The sequence below is a fragment of the Uloborus diversus genome, chromosome 10 (assembly GCF_026930045.1).
Source record: "Uloborus diversus isolate 005 chromosome 10, Udiv.v.3.1, whole genome shotgun sequence".
Classification (NCBI taxonomy): Eukaryota; Metazoa; Arthropoda; class Arachnida; order Araneae; family Uloboridae; genus Uloborus; species Uloborus diversus.
In genome coordinates, this window is record NC_072740.1 from 127828988 (window position 1) to 127840970 (window position 11983).

The 11983-nt window shown below is 32.7% G+C and overlaps 1 long non-coding RNA gene across 1 annotated transcript; it reads right to left on the bottom strand.

The window, feature by feature from the left end:
• Nucleotides 1–1169: 1169 nt before the first annotated feature.
• On the bottom strand, nt 1170–7635 carry LOC129231312 (uncharacterized). The gene is made up of 3 exons (XR_008581235.1): nt 7574–7635; nt 7243–7324; nt 1170–1364 (listed from the first exon to the last, which is right to left on the bottom strand). It is a non-coding gene; the product is annotated as an uncharacterized LOC129231312 (long non-coding RNA).
• Between the last annotated feature and the right edge of the window lie 4348 nt (nt 7636–11983).

An 11983-nucleotide genomic window follows, 5' to 3' on the forward strand; every position in this document is an offset into this window, starting at 1 on the left:
ATGTTAAATATCCGAAATCTCAGCAAAGGATTATTTAATTTGTTTCTTGGCCACATCTATCTTTATGTATTAATACATTTTTCATTAACAGAATTACTAGCATTGAAATTACAAATTCAGCAAAATGTTGAATACTGCTTTGTTATTTGCTATGTATGACAAAGCAAAATGAATTTGTATGGAAAAAAAATGAAAAAACGCAATGCTTATATTGATTGAACTAAAAATGATTGTTTCATAGCTAATAATTAAATTTGTATAGTACAAAAAGCTAGACTACACCAGACCATGGCACATTATGATTTACAGTTCCAGCTCAAAGTGAATTGATCTCAAAAGAAATGCACATTTAACACTGAAATTCTTACTTGATGATTAAGTATATATTGGTATTCATCAATCCACGATGGCGCCATACTGTTTTCGCTCGTGGCCATAGCTCCACATTTCCATCCATGAAAAGAAAGAATAAGATCCTGAGTAAAATTGAATATGAAATTTTTACCTGTTTTTTTAAAGAATCATAAAGTCTATATCATACACAGTCTGAGAAATTGTTAATGTACCTTTCCAACGTAAAAATGCCTAGTGCATAAGTGAGTGAATTAGATCATATTACACAAATCAGCATTAAAATGCAAACCTGTTGCTTACAGCAATCTCAATAGTGAATTAAGATTCAACATGCAAAAAAAAAATTTGTTAACATACCTGAAAAATATTTCGTGTTTTCAACGCCAAGCTGTCAGACCACCAACCACCTTTCACTTTCCTGCGTAAAAATTCCCAGTGAGGAGACCTGGCCAGCTTTGCTTGGCACTTGGCGGCAACCATCGAAAAGTGCCTAGTGAACTTGAATGCCTACCTTTTTACGAGATCACGATCAATGTTTATATACAAGCACACCAGGAATAGTTGGACCACTTAATGCAAAGTTACCATTATAATGCTTATCTTAAGGTTAACATATGGAAAATAAATCATATACAAATATGTACCTTACCATATGACCCTTTCCCGCACAAAAATACATTCTCAACATATCATTCCAGTGCAAAAATGCCTGAGAATATAGTGAACTGGAGCATTTTATACATTTATATGCTTACCTATAGGTGACAGCAAACAAGACTTTTTTATTCCATTAAAATCAGGAGAAATTTCTTTCATCGCAGAAGGGCAGAGATCAAAAGCTAGGGAGCTGGTATGTCTGCAACAGGCAAACGGCGATATTAAAAATTGGGCTTCACCTGGAAAAGCACTTCAAAAGAGAGCCAACTTTTAAAAAAACGGGCAATCTTTGAAGCTACTTCACCGGGCACCCAAACTGATGCTGCTGACAAAGAAGCTTCTGTTAAGAGTTCCTGGAAGAAGAAAATAATTATATTTTAAAACTTGTGAAATCTTATAATCTAATTTAGTATATTCTAAATTAACTAATTTTTATTTTAAAACATTAGGGATGTGTTTATGAACGAACAGGTCTTAAAGAACCGGGGTTTAAGCTGGGTACTTTAGCATAAAAGCTAAAACTGAGTGAAAATGCTGAAATATTACATTCTCATATATTTACATATGCCTCAGTGTGTTTCATCTACAGTTTTGAAAATAAATTACATATTTTACCTGTGACATCTTTGAAGTAAGTACAGCAGCTGTCATACATTTTTTCTCTTTCTTAAAAAAATTAATTAATATTTTCGTTCAGCAAAAGAGCGAAAATACATAGTTGTATTTCCGCGATTGAGTTAGTGTTTTCACATTTATGTGTTACGTACGTTCGTGCAAAAAATGTGACCGCATAGGAAACCGTGAAAAGAACGAATCCTAAAAATGAAAGTCAGAATGATCTCCTAAAAAATTAATGACCATTTTTTTGAAAATTGTATTGATGCACTTGTGATAAAATCTTTTTTATTTTAAATTACTATTAACAACCATCTACAATTTTTTAACTCTCAATTAATTGAAATTTTTCTCTCTTGATGCAGTATAATCATTTCAAAAAATTTTTACTTTCAGCTACATTCATTATTTTTCTTTAACTATTGTAGGTCATTTGCGTTTTTTCGATGTGTCGATTTGTCATATTTGGTGTAACTTGTTTAGGCTGTAGATTAGAAACAGGAAATGAATAAATTTTTCTGAAAAATGGGATGGATGCACCCACTCAGCAGCCGTTCAAAAGGTTTGGGAGGGGGGGGGGGCTTGAAAGGAATCGTTTCAACATAATGTCATATGAGCTAAAAAAAACTGTAGCAAAAAAATTGGTTGATAAGAAGGGTGGCCACTCAAAAGGGTTTTACTGCATTCAATGTTTGAAAAGATATTGTATTCAAAGCAGCGTACATTTTCTGAAGACTTTGATCAGTAAAACATTGAGAGTTTTGCAACTTGCAACACATGGGAAATATGTACTGGTAAACATTCTAAGTATAAATTGGAAATTACATATGAATAAAGTATACTTATCAGGGCCCAATATAGGCTGATTTTGCTACTGTCTTTCGGTATCTTCACAAAAATCTTGTTTTGAAATAGGTACTGTCACAAAAATCAAGTAATAAAATCAGGCAGCTTCACAAGAACAAAAATTTCACAAAAATTCACATTTTAAAATATAAAATTTGTTTCTCTGTTTAAAACAAAATTCACTTATAACATAAAATTCTAAGCAGGTTTACATGAACAATCGCTTAAATAGCAACCTTTTTGTGGTATTTTAACTAATTTTTAGCTGTTTCTCGCCAAAGTGTATTTATGCAATATTATCGCAATCTTTTAACATGTTTTGGGGAACCGTTTTTCTCATAATTTCCAATATTGTACGCAGTACATAGCCCATTAAGCTGAAATTATGATTTTATTTTTGGTACTTCTTAGGTTTTTAGCTCCCCCCCCTCTCCCCGAAAAACAAAACCTGTTAAAAATAATACTAGATGACAGTTACACTTTTCAAACTAAAATTTCACTTGTTCTACTTCTCTTTTACAAAAATTAGGACGCCTCTAAAAGTTTACAAAAACAATGCTGATAAAAATAAAAACTTTCACAAAAATAGAATGATGCAATACTTCCACAAAAATAGGTAGCGAGAAAAATATCCTGGATTGGCCCCTGCTTATGCACATTAAACATGAGATCTTAAAATAATAACTTCTAGGTGCCATAAGGAAAATTTTGTTTGGTATCCTGTTGTGAGTACAAAACAGGATAATCTGACATAGTATTTAATGTTTAAACTGTTGCTTAGAAAATTTAGATTAAGCTCATTTACTTTCCATACCACAATCAATATTGATTTCTGAATCATCACAGTTTAAATTTTATACATTGACATACAGTAACAATATTGACAATAGTAATGTTCTTTTGAAATATTATACAAAGGTGTGAAACTTATTAGACTCAAGGAGCAAAAAACAGGAAAATCGAAGATTCCGTTATAAATATAACCTCATATTCTTTCTAACAGCCTAATTCTGTTTCACCAGAATAGTAAAAGTACTTTAAATTATTTCCAAGCCAAATTCATCATTTTACTTGAGTTTCCTCTGCCTGGCAACACTGAGTCTTATCTCATAACACATGCAATTATGTTCTGTTGTTTCCAAAGCTGTTTTCTGCAGCATGTGTTTTTACACTAGGATCACCAAAATAATAAGTTTATAAATGATTTTGTGTCACAGTTCAGTTTCAGGGAACTGTTTTATTGTTCGGTTGTAGTTTTTCCCCTTCGCACGTAAGCTGCCTGAACTCTCACAACATAAGAAAACACTGGTTAATATGTTAGGCCAAAATACTTTTTCACAACGAGAAACGTCGAAAAAAATGAATATTTCCCAAAACAACTGTGAGCGGGATCAATATTTTGGTCAAAGAAAACATACTAATCGTCCCAAAAAGGGTAGGAAAATGTGACAGAAAACGAAGTTTCTCCAAGGATGGAAAGAAAACTTATTCGTATGGTCAAGGCCAATAGATAAGCAACTAGTAAAGAAATTTCTAATAGTCTTAGGCATTATTGTTTTTAGGTAGACCCCTCATTGGTCTGGCAACGACTCATCGCTAATATGATACCTGCTCAAAGTCCACACTGGAAGGAGAGAATCACCCCTGCTATGGCAAAGAAAAGGATTCAGTGGCTCAAAAGTGTTCAAGAGACCACTGAATCCTTATCCTTGGCATGGCTGGGGTAATTTTCGCTTCTCTGCGGGGCCTTCAAGCAAACATCCCATTGGAGATGAGTCGTCGTCGGACCTATGATGGGTCCACCTCCACAATATGTGTCCTTGGAGACATTTAGTGCTTTCTGTCACATTTTCCCAACCTCTTTGGGACAACTGGTATGTTTTCTTTGACAGAAACATTGATTCTGCTGACAGTTTTTTGGGAAATATTAAGTCTTTTTGGCATTTCTTTGTGAAAAGGTATTTTGGTCTTAACATATACATAACCCATGCTTTCTAATATGTTGGACAGGGTTCCCACTCCTTTTTCAAAATAAAAACTAAGGACTTTCTAAGCACTTTCTAAGGACTTTTTCAAAAAATTAAGGACCTAAACAATGCTAATTAAAATCAATCAACGCAAAATGCTATAGCAGTGTGGATGGTAAGACTGTAATTTAAAGCAATTTTAAAGCACAAAATTCTTTTAACAGGGAAAAATATCTTTCCCCTCAATTTTATGTTAAATGTTTTTTTTAATTACATACATATAACGAATATATAAACCCCCTTCAGTTTGAAAATATCCCCCCCCCCAAAAAAAAAACACTTTAACTAGTCATCATTAGATTACAGAACCAGACCCAAAAATATTTATTACTTTTTAACTAAACCAAAAAGGTTTTCAGAACTAATAAAATTTGTGATCTGAACTTTTTTTTCCTTTGTCAATTCCTAACTGGCAGCAATTTTATGTTGAACACTGAATGTTTTTATATTAGAGTACAATATGCAGCAGATTTTTTTTGGCAACAACTTGCAGAAAAAAAGCACATTATACAGCCCATACATTAATGATATGCAAGAACAAAACAGGTCAATTCATAATCTTGCGTAAAAAAATGCTTACATGGATTTCACTAAATGACAAAGAGTACCAAAATGATTAAATAAAAAGCAATTAATTAGCTCTTAGTATGTACAAAACATTCAATAACTTTTGCATTTATGATAAACATTTTAATATCTACTTTTAAAAAAAAGTGTTGAATCAAAATAATTTATTTTATGCTATTGACTTTTCTTTTCTTTAACTCTTATTTACTTACCTTTTGGTACTTAATATGTTACGGTACTTATTTTTAAAAATTCATATTGGAGATCTTTAACATTGCGTCTATGGGGAAATATTCGGTTCCAGGAGATTTTATTCAAATAAGCGAATATCCGTTCATCCGATACCCGATTAAGTGGGGCTGACAGTATATATTGGAAGTATTGCGTGATGCACAGTTAGAGTTGCGTCACAATGGTCTTTTTTATTGCATAGTATCATTAGTTAAAGACTTGTTTTTTTCAACCTACAGAATGAGATTAGGACCCCAAATCAGCTTTAAAAAAGTCATAACAGCATTTAATTATAATTATTATTTTACTTCTCTGTTTTCTCTTAAGACAAACAGTTAAGATAAAATAAACCAAGTTAAAGCTCTAAAATATGTTTTATATTTTGAAATATAAATATACAAAATTAATCATTACTGCTTAAATCGATTGAACACTAGAATAGTATGGCATCCAATATATATATTTCATTTTACTGAAAAAAATAAATAATTACATGCTTTAAACATGAGGCAACATTAAAAATAGTACCGAAAATTTACAGTAGAAAATTCATAACGCATATAAATGAGCCGTTGCGCGAGCGAGAGCTCGATCACCATTTGATGTTGCCTATTAAGTTGCCAAAGCAGTTCACACTGGAACTTGTCTGATGATTTGGGTACCCCCCGCGTCTAATGAGGTTTTATGAAGTGGGTGCTTATCGGTCGCGTCGTGTGTTTACTCCGAGTGTACAAAGGCCCTAAAGGGATCCCCAGCATAATCCGCGATAATAGTTTCATTGAACTTGAGACAAAACAATCTGTTATACTTCCTGGGTATAGAATGAGAAAACAGAGATAAGGTGGCGAACTACCAAACAGCCATTGCCATCCATTATAGTCAACACATCTCAACTGCTAATCCAAATCCAAACCTAGTATTTCCCCTTTACGATCCAAAAGCACGGTGTTGACTGGATTGCTACCAAATTTCCAGTCTAACAAGAGTGGAAATGAAGATACTGTACCCCCCTACACGTTCTTCGTCTACACTCAGAAACTCTCGAAGAAGAGGGTCCCAATGTAGGCGAAAGGAAGTGGTGTAAGGAAAAAAGAACTTTATCATCACTGACAATTAAAAATTTTTAAATTGCGAACAGTAGTGGAAACTAAGGACCTTAAACCAAAAAAAAGGACTTTTAAGGGCCCTTATTTTTCAAAATCAAAACTAAGGAGTTTCTAAGGACTTTTAAGGACCGTGGGAACCCTGTTGGAAGATCAGACAGCTTAAAACTTGTTATTTTGGTGCAAAAGCATGCAAAAAAAAAAAAAATTTCACACCACTCACATCTGCAAAAACACTTTTGGAAACAACAAGAAAACAATGGTGGGTGTTATCAGATAAGAATCAGTGTTTCCAGGGATGGGAAAAGCAAGTAAAACTTGAAATTTTGCAGGGAAATAATGTATAGTACTTTCTATTCGGAAAAACATAATTAGGCTTTTAGAAAGGATCTAGAAATCATTTTTAAACTGGAATCTTCGATTTTCCGGTTCTTCGCTCTTTGAGTCTAATAATTTCACACCTCTGTACTTCCTCACCATACTTTGCGCAGGTTCAATTAATTTGTTTCTGGTCCACCTCTATCTTTAAGTGTTAATACATTTTCCATTAACTGTATTTTTAGCACTAAACTTACAAATTGGACCAATAGTTTGAATATTGCTTCCTATGATTAACAGTTCCAGCACAAAGCAAAATGAATTTCTCTGAAAAAAAAAGTGGAACGCTACTATAGATTAAGCTAAAAATGATTGTTTCATGGCTAATAATTAAATTTGTATTGTACAAAATGTTAAACACCTGGAAATGGCACATTATGATTGATGGTACCGACTCAAGGGGTCTCGAAAAAAAAAAAACTGATTTGGAAACATTAATGCACATTTGACAATGAAATTTTTACCTGTTTATTCAAGTACAACGGTATTCATCAATCCACGATGGCATCTAACGGTTTTCCCAGCAGGAAACGGAAAGAACCCCATCTGAAAAGAAAGAAAAATGATCCTGAGTAAAATTGACTATGAAATTATTACCACTTTAGTAGCGAAACATAAAACCTATATCGTACACAGTGTGAGAAAGAACCGCTGTGAAATAATTGTTAACGTACCTTTCGAGCGTAAATGTGCCTAGGGTAAAAATGAGACAACATTAAATTACAAACCTGTTGTTTACAGCAAAATCAATAGTTATTATAGTCTCGACATGCAAAAAGAAATTTGTTAACATACCTGAAAAATTTTTCATGTATTCAACGCCAAGCCAACGGACCACCGACCGCCTTTCATTTCCCGCGCAAAAATGTCCAGTGCAGGAGACCTGGCGGCGAAATTTTATATCGGAGGCTGATTTTAGTCTTGCATGAAAGTAGCGCCATCTGATTGGTCTTCGCAGACACGTGACGCATCTGATGGTTTGCTCTCCCTAAGCAACTTTCCGCAGCGACTATGAACGGAACGTTCAGAAAACTTTATTTTTTTTTTACACAACACAGAATGACTATCGAATGGGGCAAGTGTCATATGCAGATTAGTGACGTGAATAATTTATGCAAGTTTATATTTTTTACTGAGGATTAGTTTTTACTTATCACCGTTCTCGCCTTAAGAATCATGAAATGTTAGTGTCATGTGCAGATTAGCGACGTGGATAATGTATGCAAGTTTAGATTTATTTCTATGGATTAGCTTTTACTAATCACTGCTCTCGCCTTTAGAATCATAAAATGTTCTGTGGGAGGGAAAAAGGCAGTATATCCAAATTTTCCATTTTTAGGCAATTTTGTCCTCTATTGTAGTTTAGCTGGCAAAAGCACTTTTTAAAATTTATTGTGCAGACATTTGATTTCTGTGTTGCTGTTCGTTTAAAATTTTTGTTTTTCTATTGAGTTACCAAACATGGTTTTTATGAAATCAATGCAAAAGCAGCGCTTTTTATTTTGCCACATTATTACTTGAATTGCAATTTTTTTCAAAATCATAAATCTTTTAATGAAAAAATGTTATGAACATACATTAGGGTGGCTGAAAAAAAACTTTTTTAGAATTTCTATGATGCGTAGTGCTGAAAAGGTGCAACTGGTGAAGCTCAAAAACTTGATTTTTGTTGGAAATTGTTTTAATCTGCTGCAATTGCATTTAAGTTTCGACCAAATGGTGCTTGTTTGTACTTGGGAAAATTAGTGGAAAAAAAAGCATCTTTATATTCTTGATGTGGTAATGCTTTAAGATTGTAGTTGGTAGCCATGAATCCTATAAAAAATTTGATGTGTGTGGTATAGTTTACTGCATGAAATGATTTTATTTAAATGCTTTGTCTGGTATGAATTAAGTACTCAATAAATTTTAACATTTCTTTTGTATGTGAAAATACAAAAAAAAAACTTTTGACTCAACCTTGTAAAATGACAAAAGAAAAAAAAAAGTGATTTGAAGATGCATTTACTACAATCGAACTCCAATTTAACGAATTCATTGTGACCAAATTTTTTATGCGTTAAATCGTGGTTATTCATAAAATGGGGGTGTGAAAAAATTATTTAAAAAACTGCACTTGATCTCAAACCCCTAATAAGCAACTGTGCAAAAATATCCAGTTATAAAGTGTACAATTTTCATTCAGCATCTCCCAACTTATTACACACAAGTTAATTTAAAATTTCAAACTACTGAGCAATTGATGTTTGACAACTTCCTTGATAATTGTCTCGAAATAGTTCTCTTGAGGGCCTCGGTAGCGCAGTTGGTTGGCGCGTCATTGTTGTAATCCCGAGGTGGTGGGTTCGATTCCCGCCCATTGCCCTGGTTGTAACTTCCTTTTCTGTACTGTTAATTCTGTCCTACACTATGTCCCTGTATTGTGCTATTTGTCATATTGGATGTGAGATCATAAACGGGTCCCGTCTGACCGAGTACACGAACTTGAAATGTATGTTGTCAATAAACCAAACCAATAGTTCTCTTTGGACTAGATGGAGAGAAGAAAATACTGTGTCACTCCATGGAAGTAGGAATACAGGAGGGAACATACCGTATCTACTCCCATTGTCGCGTTTGAAGTAACTGTATGACAGAGGTGGCCACATTGATTGGTGAGAGAGGAGAGAAAAACTGTCATCATGCGGGCGGAAAATGTCGCGTGTTTTACTTTTCTCACTTTAATTGATTAAGTATTTATTGCCTGCCAAGGAAATTAAAAGATAATGCCCAACACAATTATATTTTAAGCTTTAATTTCCAAAGAATTAACAGAAAGGCTTTTGTTTAAAGGTATAGGAGTATATCCTAACACATTAACAGTTCTGTTAGTGTAATACAAAATTACCAGTGAAAGTCTTTAAAAGACATTTTGTTAGATGTAAAATCAAAGGTAATAGCTAACTTGCTAGAAAACTTTTTTAAACCTCCTGAATTAAATTGAATATAAGGTACATTTTAAAAGAAATTATGAAACTAGGCCCTAAAACAAGTCAATTTTTTAGAAACATAAAAGTTACCAAGAAGAAAGTTTAAGAAAAATTTTTTTTTAAAGATTTCATATGCAAGTCTACTTTGACATTATAGTATCTTCATCTGCAGAAAGAAAAAAAAAAAACATTTTTTGAAAATTTTCAATGTATATTTGAATAACGTTTTTTTTATTACAAAGTACCCTGACCTAAAATTCCAAATTTCAGCTATAAGTAATAATATGGTTTCGTTTTAAGGTTTTCATTTTGAAGTTTTAAAACTTCACTAAAATAAAGAGAGACAAATAAATGATCAACTGATTTTAACATAATTTTATTAATAAAACTATGATTTTCTCATACATAAGATTACAAAATTATTGAAACTTTGCAGCCATGTCCATATTATAAAATTAGAATGCAGCACAATGAAAAATAGCAGCTGGAATTCAACAACGATAAATAAAGGAAAAACATAAATAAAAAACCAATTTTGATAAAATTGCCAGAATAAGGATTTAAAAAACAAAAACTCTTTAAAAAAATGAAACTTTGAAGCCCATGTCCAGATTACAAAATTAGAATACACCACACTGAAAAATAGCAGCTGGAATTCAAAACAGATAATTAAAGGAATTAACATGAATGAAAAAACTAATTTTGATAAAATTGCTAGAATAGGAATTTAAAAAAAATAACTATCTATAGAATTTTTTTTAAAGGGAATTCCACGCAAACAAATGTTAAATTGCATGAAATTAAAAACAACTTAAAATCCTATCGATCCAGTTCTTTGAATTTTGATGATAGATTCTTTATTATTATCAGAGATGCACAGAATATTTGGTTGGTATTCAGTATAATGCATATTGGCAGACAAACTGAATTTTTGGTTTGGTTACACAATGATGGAAACTTTATCTTTAAACAAAGCATAAAAAAAAATCATATCTTATTCAAGCATTTATAAATCTTAAAAATTTACTGAACTTATCTTAATTTTAAAAGTAAGCTGAGTGGATTCATCTATTGTACAAAATATACTATGTTTATTGGTGTAAAGTAAGTAATATCTGCAAATTTTTGAACATAAATTAAAAAAATATGATTTAAATAAAAAAATTTCAAAAAAAAAAAAAAAAAAAAACACAAACCCTGCTTGAACTCCTTAAGACCGAGTCCGCCCAAAAACGGCTTTGTAGCTTAGATCCGAGACCGCCCGAATACGGCCCACTTAAACGAACACGGAGGGTAGTGGGCAGAAAGGGACACCTACTGGGAGACCACCCCAAGGAAGTTCCTTTCTTCTTGCCGGTAGTCATTTAGCAAGTGGCAGCGACGATTGCATGAATGGAGAGCTGCTAATGACTTGTGGTCACATGGTATCCTCAAAAAATGAGAAAAGACGAATTCGCTGTACAATTGCATTTTATTTTCCTCTACTTTTAATTCTCACCATTTTATACCAGTTTTTAGAAACAAATGGTATTTTGGGTTTTATAAATTTATGTACAAATTATTATTATTGGTAAAAATAATACAAAACTAGGTTGATAAAGCACACAATTTACAAATAATTGCATATACATGCGTCGGGGTTACAAGGAACTTCGAAACACGTGTATGCAACTACTATTTGCAAAATTTTGCCATCTGTTAACTTTTTTTTCATTATTTTTATTTTCAGCCTCAAATCTTATTTCTTTCCAGTTTTAGAATCTCAAAAGCAACGCTTAGCAAATCAAACTAAAAAGGCGTCTAAACAGATCTGTTAAGAGCTTGAATGGGTCCTTGAAAATAAACTGCCTTCCCTCCCCCACTCCCCTCACACAACTGTTACTCAAACAATAGCGCAACAAAAAATGAGATAAGAGGTCATAATTACATCAAGAGATAATAACTACATATAGGCACACATAATATGTATATTATTTAAGCATGGTCCGACCAACTCCAAATTTCAGGTCGCTGTGGTGACTAAAGAAAATGCCTTGCAACTATTCTCCCAGAATGGGAGAGAAAAAAAGAATTGTGTTATCATCTTATAAAATATTTAATCTAGCGAAGGATTACTTTTCCTTTTGAGCTCAAAATTCTGATTAAAGTCATACTTACTAGTTATACATTAAAAATTTGCACTTCTAAAAATGCAAGCACAAAATTTTCTTCTGAACAACAGGTCACTCACGCTCAA